We start from the raw sequence: 15,981 nt of genomic DNA, 5'->3' as shown, positions 1-15,981 counted from the left end.
CTCTTCCTCATTTCTTCTTCCCCTCCCCATCACACCCCTCTGCCTCCTCCTCTTTCTCCTTTCTCTTCCTGTTGTCTTCTATTTACTGCCTCCCCGACTTAGACTTGAGTTGCCTCCTAACTTTTCTACTTACCAGATCCCTTCCTTCACATGTCACGATGGAGGCGCCCACGTGAGTGACTTTGGAATGTCACAAGGAATACATAAATAGGCGTGAACCGGCAAGTGTTCTGGGGGGAACCAAGCTGCCAATGTCAGCGCTTGGCATCTTGTTTCTCCTCCAATAATGGGAATCCAACTTGTCTTCGAACATGTCGCTACAGCCATGAGGCAGGTCTGATTTCAGATCTGATGTTTGCCTTCCAGCCAGCTTACATCACCTTTGAATGGTTTGTCTCCACCCCAAGTCAATCCATTTTTCCTACAAGGCTTGAAAAACATCCCTCTTAAACAGGGCCTGCGTGTCTTTACTAATCTGATGTCATGTATTCCACAGTTTTCTTCCTGCTGCTGCTGTTGCTTATATGAAACATGAATCAAATAAATGTACTGGAGATGGTTTCTATGAGAAAATTAATTTATTTTTCATACCTTGCCAACATTAGGTGAAAAATCCCAATTTGGGGCTATGGTCTATTTTTCTAAAATTCTATTATAAAATTAATGAGGTTAACATTTCAGGATAGAGCCCAGTCTAAGTGGTGCTTTTCCCTGCTCCTTTATTTTCTACCTAAAATAATATTAGCTAAACATGTAGATATTGACCACATTCATTTGTTTGTTTGTTTTGTGTTTTTTTTTTTTTTGTGGTACGCGGGCCTCTCACTGTTGCGGCCTCTCCCATTGCAGAGCACAGGCTCCGGACGTGCAGGCTCACCGGATATGGCTCATGGGTCCAGTCGCTCCGTGGCATGTGGGATCTTCCTGGACCGGGGCACGAACCCGTGTCCCCTGCATCGGCAAGCGGACTCTCAACCACTGCGCCACCAGGGAAGCCCCTCGATTTGTTTCTTTTATAAAGTTTATTTAATTTCCACTCTGTTTTTTTGTTCCTAAGTGGTTACAATGCTGAAAATTATATAGAAAATTTCTCAAATCAATGCAATAAACATTTCATTATTTGAAATTGTCAAAAAAAATGGGGTATTCTACTTCCCTGCTTTTCAAAATTTAAAATAATATGTTTTTTGAAGTTGCTGCAAGTTAAGTTTTATATATGACATTTAGGTCAATTTGGCTGATCAGGTTGCTCAAATATTGTATTTTTTACGACATATTTGGTCTGCTCATTCTATCACACATCTATACTGAGAGGGGTGTGCTAAAACCTCCTATTATGATTATGGATTTGCCTGTCTTGAATTTTTTGACAATTTTATATAAATTTTCATATCTTTCTGTTTAATTGATTTATCACTATGAAGTGTTCCTTTTTATCACTTGTAACATTTTTAGCCTTAAATTCTAATTTGTTTAATAGTTATACAGCTACACCAGCTTTCTTTTGCTAAATATTTTGCTAAGAGTATATTTCTTTCCCTTTCCTTTATTTTCCTCACATCTGTGTCTTTATTTAAAGTGTGTTTCTTGCATACAGCATGTAGTTTGATCTTGTCTTATAATAACAGAGAAATCTTTTAACTGGGTTAATTCATTTATTTAAATATTGATATAGTTGGATTTCAGTCTACCATCTTGCTATTAGTTTTCTTTTAGAACCATCTGTTTTTTGTTACTTTATTCCTCTTTCCTTACTATATTTGCATCAATCCAGTTAAAAAAAATTCATTATATCTCTACTACCAGTTTTCTACATTTACTTATTTATTGATTTGCCAATTAACCAATCAGTTAGTTTATTTATTTTAACAGCTTTATTAAGATGCAATTCACATACTATACAATTAATCTAATGTGTAATTAACTGAATATCTTCATTATAGTCAAAGTTGTGCAACCACGACCACAATCAATTTAAAAACATTTTCATCATCCCCAAAAGAAATCCTGTAGTCATTAGTTATAATCCCCTTGTGCCCCCAGCTATATGCAACCACTAGTTTACTATGTTTCTAAAGATTTGTCTATTCTGGACATTTTATTTCAATAGAACCATATAGTATGTGGTCTTTTGTAACTGGTTTCTTTCACTTAATTAACATAGTATTTTCAAGGTTTATCAATATTGTAACATGTATATTATTTCATTCATTTTATGGCTGAAAAATACTCCATTGTATGGCTATACACATTTTGTTTATTTATTCATCACTGATGAACATTTTGGTTGTTTACACCTTTTAGCTATTATGAATAATGCTTCTATGAACATTCATGTGCTCATTTTTGTGTGGACATATGTTTTCATTTTTTTTCTATATAGCTAAGAGTGAAATTGCTGGATCACATGGTAATTCTATGTTTAAATTCTTGAGGAACAGTTAAAATGTTTTTCAAAGCAGCTGTGCCATTTTAAATGACCACAAATGGTGTATGAAGGTTCTGATTTCGCCACATCTTTGCCAATGCTTATTAGCGTATGCTTTTTGATTGTAGCTGTTTTAGCAGATGTAAAATCATATCTCATTGACAAACAAAAATACACCCAAAAAAAGTGAAAAGAAAGAACAACTATCTCTTCCAGTTTTTGCAGACTGGCTTTTTGTTGAGACAGTCCTTCATGGATCAGTGCAAGGTGAAAGCTTAAGGTCTTCGCATGACTCTTCTGAACCTGCATCTTGCCTAGGCATGCGTGTGATATTCTAAAATCCCCCATATAAGCAGCTGCTTTTGAATGTCCTGATTTCTCAGAGTCTCACTCCAGATTCTCCTCCAGATCTTAGATGGTCTATTGCATGTCTCTACCTATAATCTCTTACTCGAGGTGTCTGTGAGTTTGTAGCCCCCTTGTAGCTTTTTTGAGGAGTGTTTGCCACTTTACTCTGCCTGCATTCCAAGTTATGTGAGACAGAGACTAGTGAGTCAGCCCTTCAAATATCCTCCAGCCAGATTAGAACACATCTACACTACAACTTACAAATAAGGTCTGCTCTGTTCCCTCTGGTCCAAATATGAGGGGAACTGGGAACTGGATTGCTGCTGCTTAAGACCAAGCCTGCCACTGTACCAGGGAGGAGGTGAAGGCAGATAAAAACACCACAAAACTTTGCCACCATTTTGGAGATGACTTTTTTGTGGTTGGGTGTTTGCTATGTCACAAACCTTGGTGTCTAGAACTCTTGCAAAGTTGGTTTAGATAGTTTCCAGTTGTTTTGTAGATGTTTTTATGTAGGAAGGAGGGTTTGGACCTTCCTAGTCTGCCATTTCGCTGATGTTGGATTCCATAGAGTTTTTAACTACACACAAGATTCCAATTTTTTCCATGTTTCTCCCCACTTTCTGGCGTTTCACTTACCAGATGTGCTAAGGAATGAAAGAAAATCAAAGGATCCATTGTTTACTGCCCAAAAGTTGAGCTTTATTCCCCATTGTGTTTGTTACAAGTAAGATACTAAATACTAATGATTCAGGCTCAATGACAGTATTTGTATATAAAATTATTTATAAAATTTTTCTGACTTGAGTAATACTGTTGTAAAATATCTTATGGTGCTATGTTTGATTTCCCTGTAGAGTTGGTAAATATCTTTATGTTTCAAATGTTTTTTTAATATACTTCAAGTATCACATTTTATTTCAAGTCATAAAATTATTTGCTGTCAATTTAGAAGAAGGAATACTTGTTTCTCCTTTTTAAAATATAATTTAAAATATCTACTAGCATTGCCTTCATGTTTAAAATCCTTTTTTTGAGATTTCTTATGTTTTTCATTTTCAAGTAATGATTCTTTTTCTTCTGAGAAAATGTAATAAATGGACATAGGAATTGTCTTTGTGAAGGTAATTTTCAAAATGGTGTTGATTTAATCAACCCATTTAATGTTGTAATTATGAGATAGTCTCACAAGTAGGCTTCAAAGTTGGTTTTTACTTTCAGTTACCTTTTCAATTAACTAAGAAGTGCTTCACAGCTAAAAATTTGTCCAAATATGACCTTTGAGAATAAAGGGGTCATTTTGAGAGAATGACCAGCCAAGCAGCTTTAAAGGATTATTTTCGTAATGAAGCAAGGGTAAACATTAAAGAGATGAGGTGCTTTATGATTTTGACAGCCTGTGAGAACATGCCAAGAACTATATTTAAAATAGGTAACCAACAAGGACCTATTGTAAAGCACAGAGAACTTGGCTTAATATTCTATAATAACCTAAATGGGAAAAGAATTTGAAAAAGAATGGATACTTGTATGGGTATAACTGAATCACTCTGCTGTACACTCGTAACTTAACACATCATTGTTAATCAACTGTACTCCAATGTAAAGTAAAAATTAAAAAAAAGGACATGCCAAGATAGTAATGACCACATGAGTCGATAACCGGTAATATCATGATCAACCTTCTTGTGCATGTATTTTGTGATTATCTTTGATTATCCCATTATACTTTTTATATTTCTGGCTTCTTAAAAAATAAGTATTGCTATAATAAAATAATACAAACTCATTATTCAAAAATATAAACATTGAAAGAAAAGTATATATAACAAAATACATACCATCCCTGAATTTTACTAGTCTGAGCTATCACAGTTAGAGATCTTTTCTATTATTATGGTAGCAAAATCTCATCACCCACTCAGCTTCATACCCTGAAAGATGAAGAGCTGTGTATGATTTTTTTATCTAAGCTGAGGTCTCAAGGTGAACCCCAAGAACTCCTACTCACAGTGGCTTTTCATTTGTAATTTCCAGGTCTGCTCACTCAAAGTATCTCGGAATTGAAGGCTATTAGTAGGAATACTCAGGATTTAAAAACAAATAATTTATATTCTTTTCTCATTATTCTCTCTTTGGGGTGGGGTGGGGGTCAGAAGCTGTGCTACACGAAAATTCTACAGATCATTTCTTTCTTTACTTTGGTGTTGCTTTTCAAGGTTTGGGGCACACGGTTAAGCTTTATTCCTTATTTCATTGAGACTGGAGAATTTATCACAACTGGTTTTATATTACATTATGTTGAACTCAATTTAAGGAGAAACCATTATAGATTTATCTAGGTGTGTACACATTAGGATGTCATATTTTAACACTGTTTACCAACATCATAAATCTTTTATCCATTATTTACATCATGCCAAGAATCCAAAAATTATCAATAATAGACAATACAAACTATCTGTCCTTGGCCCATGAAAAGAATGGTAGTGTTTGAACAAAATATTACCCTAGTCAATTTTTTAAATATATTAAACATGAGTTTATACTGAAAAGCTTATTTAAGGCAGCACTTAGTCATTCATTTATTTTTATTCTTACTTGCTGTCTGCTTAATTTTTATACAGATGTTCTAGCTGGAAAGGAATACCCCAAAATCTTGATATTTCAATAACATTTCTATAGTATAAATATTTTCTCCTGAAATGGATTGCAAATTTAGACATGATTTCTTTTCATTAGAGTAATCATGGACATATTTTTAAAATATAAATATTTTAAGACCATATTTTAAGTTACTTTGTGTAATGTGGGAATTTCCTTTTCCATGAAGGTGTGAGAGTAGTGAGAAGGAAATGAATGTCCAAGAAGTATTCCTACTTCTCAAGGAGTACAGAATCCTAATTGGACATGGGTATTTTTCTGATACTTGGTAATGAGTGGGGTGTCTGATATTGATGAGTTGAAGGGTATTTGATGAAAAAGATAAACATATACAAGATGATAAAAGTCAACATTTTAGAATGTGGCCAAGATCTTCAGAAAAATACAACAGGCTGATAGCAAGAGAAATGGTGGACAAACATCCTAAATTGTGACTCTGAAACCCAAAACTAAGGTAAGAAATTTATTAGATAAGTTGAAATTCTTGTTTAGAAAAATAGACTCTATGCCAGAATTTAGAGAAAGTAAAAACAAACAAACAAATAAATAAAAACTAGAACTCTGGAAGCAAAAACATCCAATGGGACAGCATTCAAACTGAGGGTTTAGGTTATTTTATATCATAGTAGAATCTACTAAAATTAAAAAGGGTTTTACTGAGGCCCAATGGGAAAGAAATGTTCAAGAGAAGCAAAAAAAAAAAAAAAAAAAAAAGTAAGAGAAGGAGAGGAAAATTCCCAGCTATGATTAAAAAATAGTGTGGACCAGCCAGATAACTTGGAACCATGGGTTTGTGCTCACATGCTGATGTGGTAAGTACTTAAAATAGCAATACATGCAGAACCACAGTAAACACAGTGGGAAGAAATAAGTGTAGCTGTCATAAAATCAAGGTGTGAAAAAAATCTGGAATCCAGTGGCAAGACATTAGTGGTGGTTAAGAAAAGAATATTGAAATTAATCTAGTCAACAAATCGGATCAGTGTGCACACTCTGGACCTTATCATGTGACACTGATTGATTGATTGAGAATGCTTCTTCGATTTGTGTCTCAACTGCTAAAAGACAAGATCTATACCTTTGTATGTTATCAGTGAACTCTTCATCAGGTCATATGGGTTTTCTTTTCTTCTTGTAAGTTTACTGAAAGCAAAAATAACAATTGTAATCATGTTTAACTTAAATAAAATGTGATATTTAAAAAACTCTTAACCTAAAGCATAGTTGTCACAGCAGGAATACTGTATACACATCAAGCAGAGATGGATCTCAGTTGGTGTGGTATCACAATCCCATATTTTACTCCTCTTTCTTACTATGTGCTATATAGACATTGATGATCCAGCATTTGCTCCTAGAATACAATGAGGAAAGGAAGGTCAGAGCTGGTACAATGATGGTGGAGAGATATGTGGCTACAGTCTTTCATCTAATGGTGCCAAGAATTCCTTTGAGTCAAATTCAAAGCCTGAAAAGCTGTCAATCTGATTGACCCAGGACCACTTAAAACACCTATTCTCTATTCCTCCTACTGTTCCTTCCTGTACAGTAGCAGATAAGCTAGAAAGAGAAAAGCTACATTCTTCAGACTCACTTGCATTTAGGGTTTTGGCTGTAATTTAGGTTCCATCCATCAGATGCCCTTGCACATGTGCTGGAAGGTCGAAGAGAATCAGAGGTCTGGCTTCTGTTTCTTCTGTGCTTTTCTTCTGAAAAGAAGTCTTTCGGAGGTGTCATATTCCTGTGATAGCTTTCTGATAATTGATGCTTTTTGATTGTGGCTTTGTCCTGATGGTGGTAATTTCATGAACATGGCAGTGGTGGCTTAGTCCTGGAGCCAGACATTGTAAAAGCAGCTCCCATGGTGACTTGTTCTTCAGTGTGGCTCTATATTATTTCATATTCAACATGTTCAGTTCAACCTTTTAAATGACTAGTCCAAATATCTGATATTATTGTTGCTCTAATCAGTGCAATTAAATATTGAAGTTAAATACTGGCTAGACTTTAGGTGGACCTGAAAGTTTTGAGACTGGCTGCTGAGATGTGCACATTGGTGGATGTCACTAGTGCACATGGGTTGCACACTATCCAATGCATTATCCAGTGCTGATCCACTTCCCCACTATTCCTTTGGATTGAGACTTAGGGAATTTTCTTAGGTCTCAAAGATATAGTTGATGTGTCATTCCAGTTAGAATGGTAGATTCCAAGCTTTTTTTTTTTTGCGATACGTGGGCCTTTCACTGTTGTGGCCTCTCCCGTTGCAGAGCACAGGCTCCAGACACGCAGGCTCAGCGGCCATGGCTCACAGGCCCAGCCGCTCTGCGGCATGTGGTATCCTCCTGGACCGGGGCACAAACCCGTATCCCCTGCATCGGCAGGTGGACTCTCAACCACTGCGCCACCAGGGAAGCCCCCAAGCTTTTTTTGTGTGTGTGAATGTGTGTGATAAGAAGTTAAAACAGGTTTTCAGGATGACCATAAATCTCATCAAGAAGCTTCATCTCCTCTGTGATAGGAAGACTTCAGGAATGGTCCCCAATAATTCCCATATCCTAGTACTCATGCCCTTAACAAATCTTTCCTTGAGTATGAGCTGGATATAGTGACTTGACTCTAACCAAAAGAGTACAGCAAAGTTGATGAGATGTCACGTCTGTAATTTGATTACAAAATACTGTAACTTTCATCTTGCTTGAAGATTCTATTGCCTTCATGGCTCATTCTTTGATGAAGCAAGCCTCCACGTTGAGGAGGCCTGTACAACAGGGATCTGAGGCCAACAGTTAGAAAGGAACCAAGACTCTCATTCCAACAGTCCATGAGGAACTGAATCCTTCCTACAACCATGTGGGCTTGGGGGCCTGCCGGAGCCTTGTGATTATTATAGCCCAGCCGGCATGCCTGCAACCTGTGAGAGGCCCTGAAGCAGAACAATCAGCTAAGCTGTGCTGGATTTCTGACCTAAAGAAACTGTGAGATAATAAATATGTTCTTTATTTTTTCTTAAATACTGATGCCTAGTATGATAACACACACATATGGAATCTGAAAAAAAAAAAAAAAGGTTCTGAAGAATCTAGGGGCAGGACAGGAATAAAGACACAGACCTAGAGAATGGACTTGAGGACATGTGGAAGGGGAAGGGTAAGCTGGAACGAAGTGAGAGAGTGCATTGACATATATACACTACCAAATGTAAAATAGATAGCTAGTGGGAAGCAGCCGCATAGCACAGGGAGAGAAGCTCAGTGCTTTGTGACCGCCTCCGTGTTTCTGTGACAGCAGAAACTAACACAATATTGTAAAGCAATTATACTCCAATAAAGATGTTAAGAAAAATATGGAAGCATAGGCCCTTTCTGACTGAACTGGACTGAGGGGAGGGTGCCTTGCGCATCAGTATGTGTATATATATATATATATATATATATATATATATATATATATATATATATATAAACATCTTTATTGGAGTATAATTGCTTTACAATGGTGTGTCAGTTTCTGCTTTATAAAAAAGTGAATCAGTTATACATATACATATGTTCCCATATCTCTTCCCTCTTGCATCTCCCTCCCTCCCACCCTCCTTATCCCACCCCTCTAGGTTGTCACAAACCACCGAGCTGAACTCCCTGTTCTATGTGGCTGCTTCCCACTAGATATCTATTTTACATTTGGTAGTGTATATATGTCCGTGCCACTCTCTCACTTTGTCACAGCTTACCCTTCCCCCTCCCCATATCCTCAAGTCCATTCTCTAGTAGGTCTGTGTTTTTATTCCTGTCTTACCACTAAGTTCTTCATGACTTTTATTTTTTTTTCTTAGATTCCATATATATGTGTTAGCATATGGTATTTGTTTTTCTCTTTCTGACTTACTTCACTCTATGATGGACTCTAGGTCCATCCACCTCACTACAAATAACTCAGTTTTGTTTCTTTTTATGGCTGAGTAATATTCTATTGTATATATGTGCCACATCTTCTTTATCCATTCATCTGTTGATGAACATTTAGGTTGCTTCCATGTCCTGGCTATTGTAAATAGAGCTGCAATGAACATTTTGGTACATGACTCTTTTTGAATTAGGGTTTTCTCAGGGTATATGCCCAGTAGTGGGATTGCTGGGTCATATGGTAGTTCTATTTTTAGTTTTTTAACTAAATTGTTCCATACTGTTCTCCATAGTGGCTGTGTCAATTTGTATTCCCACAAATAGTGCAAGAGTGTTCCCTTTTCTCCACACCCTCTCCAGCATTTATTGTTTCTAGATTTTTTGATGATGGCCATTCTGACTGGTGTGAGATGATATCTCATTGTAGTTTTGATTTGCATTTCTCTAATGATTAATGATGTTGAGCATCTTTCATGTGTTTGTTGGCAATCTGTATATCTTCTTTGGAGAAATGTCTATTTAGGTCTTCTGCCCATTTTTGGATTGGGTTGTTTGTTTTTTTGTTATTGAGCTGCATGAGCTGCTTGTAAATTTTGGAGATTGATCCTTTGTCAGTTGCTTCATTTGCAAGTATTTTCTCCCATTCTGAGGGTTGTCTTTTCGTCTTGTTTATGGTTTCCTTTGTTGTGCAAAAGCTTTTAAGTTTGATTAGGTCCAATTTGTTTATTTTTGTTTTTATTTCCATTTCTCTAGGAGGTGGGTCAAAAAGGATCTTGCTGTGATTTACGTCATAGAGTGTTCTGCCTAAGTTTTCCTCTAAGAGTTCGATACTGTCTGGCCTTACATTTAGGTCTTTAATCCATTTTGAGTTTATTTTTGTGTATGGTGTTAGGGAGTGTTCTAATTTCATACTTTTACATTTACCAGTCCAGTTTTCCCAGCACCACTTATTGAAGAGTCTGTCTTTTCTCCACTGTATATTCTTGCCTCCTTTATCAAAGACAAGGTATCCATATGTGTGTTGGGTTATCTCTGGACTTTCTATCCTGTTCCATTAATCTATATTTCTGTTTTTGTGCCAGTACCATACTGTCTTGATTACTGTAGCTTTGTAGTATAGTCTGAAGTCAGGGAGCCTGATTCCTCCAGCTCCATTTCTCATTCTCAAAATTGCTTTGGCTATTCGGGGTCTTTTGTGTTTCCATACAAATTGTGAAATTTTTTGTTCTAGTTCTGTGAAAAATGCCACTGGTAGCTTGATAGGGATTGCATTGAGTCTGTAGATTGCTTTGGGTAGTACAGTCATTTTCCCAATGTTGATTCTTGAAATCCATGAACATAGTATATTTCTCCTTCTATTTGTATCATCTTTAATTTCTTTCATTAGTGTCATAATTTTCTGCATACAGGTCTTTTGTCTCCTTAGGTAGGTTATTCCTACATATTTTATTCTTTTTGTTGCAGCAGTAAATGGGAGTGTTTTCTTAATTTCACTTTCAGATTTTTCATCATTAGTGTATAGGAATGCCAGAGATTTCTGTGCATTAATTTTGTATCCTGCTACTTTACCAAATTCATTGATTAGCTCTAGTAGTTTCCGGGTAGCATGTTTAGGATTCTCTATGTATAGTATCATGTCATCTGCAAACAGTGACAGCTTTACTTCTTTTCCGATTTGGACTCCTTTTCTTTCTTTTTCTTCTCTGATTGCTGTGGTTAAACTTTCCAAAACTATGTTGAGTAATAGTGGTGAGAGTGGGCAACCTTGTCTTGTTCCTGATCTCAGTGGAAATGGTTTCAGTTTTTCACCATTGAGGACGATGCTGGCTGTGGGTTTGTCATATATGGCCTTTATTATGTTGAGGAAAGTTCCCTCTATGCCTACTTTCTGCAGGGTTTTTATCATAAATGGGTGTTGAATTTTGTTGAAAGCTTTCTCTGCATCTATTGAGATGATCATGTGGTTTTTCTCCTTCAATTTGTTAATATGGTGTATCACGTTGACTGATTTGCATATATTGAAGAATCCTTGCATTCCTGGAATAAACCCCACTTGATCATGGTGTATGATCCTTTTAATGTGCTGTTGGATTCTGTTTGCCAATATTTTGTTGAGGATTTTTGCATGTATGTTCATCAGTGATATTGGCCTGTAGTTTTTTTTCCTTGTGGCATCTTTGTCTGGTTTTGGTATCAGGGCAATGGTGGCCTTCTAGAATGAGTTTGGGAGTATTCCTCCCTCTGCTATATTTTGGAAGAGTTTGAGAAGGATAGATGTTAGCTCTTCTCTAAATGTTTGATAGAATTCGCCTGTGAAGCCATCTGGTCCTGGGCTTTTGTTTCTTGGAAGATTTTTAATCAAAGTTTCAATTTCAGTGCTTGTGATTTGTCTGTTCATATTTTCGATTTCTTGCTGGTTCAGTCTTGGCAGGTTGTGCATTTCTAAGAATTTGTCCATTTCTTCCAGGTTGTCCAGTTTATTGGCATAGAGCTGCTTGTAGTAATCTCTCATGATCCTTTGTATTTCTGCAGTGTCAGTTGTTACTTGTCCTTTTTCATTTCTAATTCTATTGATTTGAGTCTTCTCCCTTTTTTTCTTGATGAGTCTGGCTAATGGTTTATCAATTTTGTTTATCTTCTGAAAGAACCAGCTCTTAGTTTTATTGATCTTTGCTATCGTTTCCTTCATTTGTTTTTCACTTATTTCTGGTCTGATCTTTATGATTTCTTTCCTTTTCCTAACTTTGGGTTTTTTTTGTTCTTCTTTCTCTAATTGCTTTAGGTGCAAGGTTAGGTTGTTTATTTGAGATGTTTCCTGTTTCTTAAGGTAGGATTGTATTGCTATAAACTTCCCTCTTAGAACTGCTTTTGCTGCATCCCATAGGTTTGGAATGTCGTGTTTTCATTGTCATTTGTTTCTAGGTATTTTTTGATTTCCTCTTTGATTTCTTCAGTTATCTCTTGGTTATTAAGTAGTGTATTGTTTAGCCTCCATGTGTTTGTATTTTTTACAGATTTTTTCCTGTAATTGATATCTAGTCTCATAGCATTGTGGTCAGAAAAGATACTTGATATGTTTTCAATTTTCTTAAATTTACCAAGGCTTGATTTGTGACCCAAGATATGATCTATCCTGGAGAATGTTCCATGAGCACATGAGAAAAATGTGTTTTCTGTTGTTTTTGGATTGAATGTTCTATAAATATCAATTAAGTCCATCTTGTTTAATGTATCATTTAAAGCTTGTGTTTCCTTATTTTTTTTTTTTTTGGATGATCTGTCCATTGGTGAAAGTGGGGGTTTAAGGTCCCCTATTATGATTGTGTTACTGTCGATTTCCCCTTTTATGGCTGTTAGTATTTGCCTTATGTATTGAGGTGCTCCTATGTTGGGTGCATAAATATTTACAATTGTTATATCTTCTTCTTAGATCGATCCCTTGATCATTATGTAGTGTCCTTCTTTGTCTCTTGTAATAGTCTTTGTTTTAAAGTCTATTTTGTCTGATATGAGAATTGCTACTCCAGCTTTCTTTTGATTTCCATTTGCATGGAATATCCTTTTCCATCCCCTCACTTTCAGTCTGTATGTGTCCCTGGGTCTGAAGTGGGTCTCTTGTAGACAGCATATATATGGGTCTTGTTTTTGCATCTATTCAGCCAGTCTATGCCTTTTGGTTAGAGCATTTAATCCATTTACATTTAAGGTAATTATAGATATGTATGTTCCTATTCCCATTTTCTTAATTGTTTTGGGTTTGTTATTGTAGGTCTTTTCCTTCTCTTGTTCTTCTTGCCTAGAGAAGTTCCTTTAGCATTTGTTGTAAAGCTGGTTTGGTGGTGCTGAACTCTCTCAGCTTTTGCTTTTCTGTAAACGTTTTAATTTCTCCATCAAATCTGAATGAGATCCTTGCTGGGTAGAGTAATCTTGGTTGTAGGTTTTTCTCCTTCATCACTTTAAATATGTCCTGCCACTCCCTTCTGGCTTGCAGAGTTTCTGGTGAAAGATCAGCTGTTAACCTTATGGGGATTCCCTTGTGTGTTATTTGTTGTTTTTCCTTTGCTGCTTTTAATGTGTTTTCTTTGTATTTAATTTTTTATAGTTTGATTAATATGTGTCTTGGTGTATTTCTCCTTGTATTTATCCTGTATGGGACTCCCTGTGCTTCCTGGACTTGATTAACTATTTTCTTCCCCATATTAGGGAAGTTTGCAACTATAATCTCTTTAAATATTTTCTCAGGCCCTTTATTTTTCTCTTGTTCTTCTGGGACCCCTATAATTCGAATGTTCATGTGTTTAATGTTGTCCCAGAGGTCTCTGAGACTGTCCTCAATTCTTTTCATTCTTTTTTCTTTATTCTGCTCTGCAGTAGTTATTTCCACTCTTTTATCTTCCAGGTCACTTATCCGTTCTTCTGCCTCAGTTAATCTGCTATTGGTCCCTTCTAGAGTATTTTTCATTTCATTTATTGTGTTTTTAATCGATGCTTGATTCATCTTTAGTTCTTCTAGGTCATTGTTAAATGTTTCTTGTATTTTCTCTATTCTATTTCCAAGAGTTTGGATCATCTTTACTATCATTATTCTGAATTCTTTTTCACGTAGACTGCCTATTTCCTCTTCATTTGTTAGGTCTGGTGGGTTTTTACCTTGCTCCTTCATCTGCTGTGTGTTTTTCTGTCTTCTCATTTTGCTTATCTTACTGTGTTTGGGGTCTCCTTTTTGCAGCCTTCTGTTTCATTGTTCCAGTTGTTTTTGGTGTCTGTCCCCAGTGGCTAAGGTTGGTTCAGTGGGCTGTGTAGGCTTCCTGGTGGAGGGGCTAGTGCCTGTGTTCTGGTGGGTGAGGCTGGATCTTGTCTTTATGGTGGGCAGGTCCACATCTGGTGGTGTGTTTTGGGGTGTCTGTGGCCTTATTATGATTTTAGGCATCCTCTCTGCTAATGGATGGGGCTGTGTTCCTGTCTTGCGAGTTGTCTGGCATAGGGTGTCCAACACTGTAGCTTGCTGGTCGTTGAGTGAAGCTGAGTCTTGGTGTTGAGATAGAGATGTCTGGCTGATTTTCGTTGTTTGAGATTATGTGGAGCTGGGAGGTCTCTTGTGGACCAGTGTCCTGAAGTTGGCTCTCCCATCTCAGAGGCACAGAACTGACTCCTGGCTGCAGCACCAAGAGCCTTTCATCCACACGGCTCAGAATAAAAGGGAGAAAAAATGAAAGAAAGAAAGAAAGAAAGAAAGAAAGAAAGAAGGAAAGTTGTTAAAATAAAATAAAATAAAATAAAGTAGGATAAAATAAAATAAAGTTATTAAAATAAAAATAATTATTATGAAAAAATTTTTTAAAAGTTAAAAAAGAAAGAAAAAAAAGAAAAAAGGAACAGACGGACAGAATCCTAGGACAAATGGTGATAGCAAAGCTATACAGACAAAATCTCACACAGAAGAATACACATACACACTCACAAAAACCGGCTGGCCGTGGCACAGTAGCCCCCTTCAGGCTGTGCTCACGCAGCCAACTCCAGTCCTCTCCCTGGGATCCGACTGAAGCCTGAGCCTCAGCTCCCAGCCCCCACCCTCCCCGGAGGGTAAGCAGACAAGCCTCTCGGGCTGGTGAGTGCTGGTCGGCACCGATCCTTTGTGCGGGAATCTCTCCCCGTTGCCCGCCACACCCCTGTTGCTGTGCTCTCCTCCGTGGCTCCGAAGCTTTCCCCCCTCTGCCACTCGCAGTCTCTGCCCGTGAAGGGGCTTCCTAGTGTGTGGAAACCTTTCCTCCTTCACAGCTTCCTCCCACTGGTGCAGGTCCCGTCCCTATTCTTTTGTCTCTGTTTATTCGTTTCTTTTGTCCTACCCAGGTACGTGGGGAGTTTCTTGCCTTTTGGGAGGTCTGAGGTCTTCTGCCAGCTGTCAGTAGGTGTTCTGTAGGAGTTGTTCCACGTGTAGATGTATTTCTGATGTATCTGTGGGGAGGAAGGTGATCTCCGTGTCTTACTCTTCCGCCATCTTCTCCTGGTCCCTATATATATATATTTTTGGTTGCCCCGGGTCTTAGCTGCTGCAGGCGGGCTCCTTAGTTGTGGCATGCAAAGTCTTAGTTGCAGCAGGCACGTGGGTTCTAGTGCCCTGATCAGGGATCGAACCCGGGCCCCGTGCATTGGGAGCATGGAGTCTTATCCACTGCACCACCAGGGAAGTCCTTTAAATATGTTCTTTTAAGCCATAAGCCTTAGGATAATTTGTTATTCAGCAATAGATACTTTTTACTTACTTTTATTTAGTTGTACTGAATTTTTAGTATGTTCATTAAAAAAAAATATGACTTTTCTGTTGGCAAGCTGGGAGTTTGATAGCTTCCAAAGTCTTCGTTTAAAATTCCAAAGATTCACAGCGAAGGAAAATAGCAACGAGTGAAAAGACAACCTACGGAATGGGAGAAAATGTTTGCAGACTACATATCTGATAAGCGGTTAATCTCCAAAATGTTTTAAGAACTCCTACAACTCAATAACCAAAACTAATAACCTGATTAAAAAATAGGCTAAGGACTTAAGTAGATATATCTCAAAGAAGACATACATACAAATGGCCAATAGGTACATGAAAAAATGTTCAACATCATTAATCATCAGGGAAATGCA

The sequence above is a fragment of the Hyperoodon ampullatus genome (assembly GCF_949752795.1).
Source record: "Hyperoodon ampullatus genome assembly, chromosome: 13".
NCBI classification, from domain to species: Eukaryota; Metazoa; Chordata; class Mammalia; order Artiodactyla; family Ziphiidae; genus Hyperoodon; species Hyperoodon ampullatus.
The sequence above is the reverse complement of the archived record's forward strand: the minus strand, read 5'-3'. Positions refer to the sequence as shown.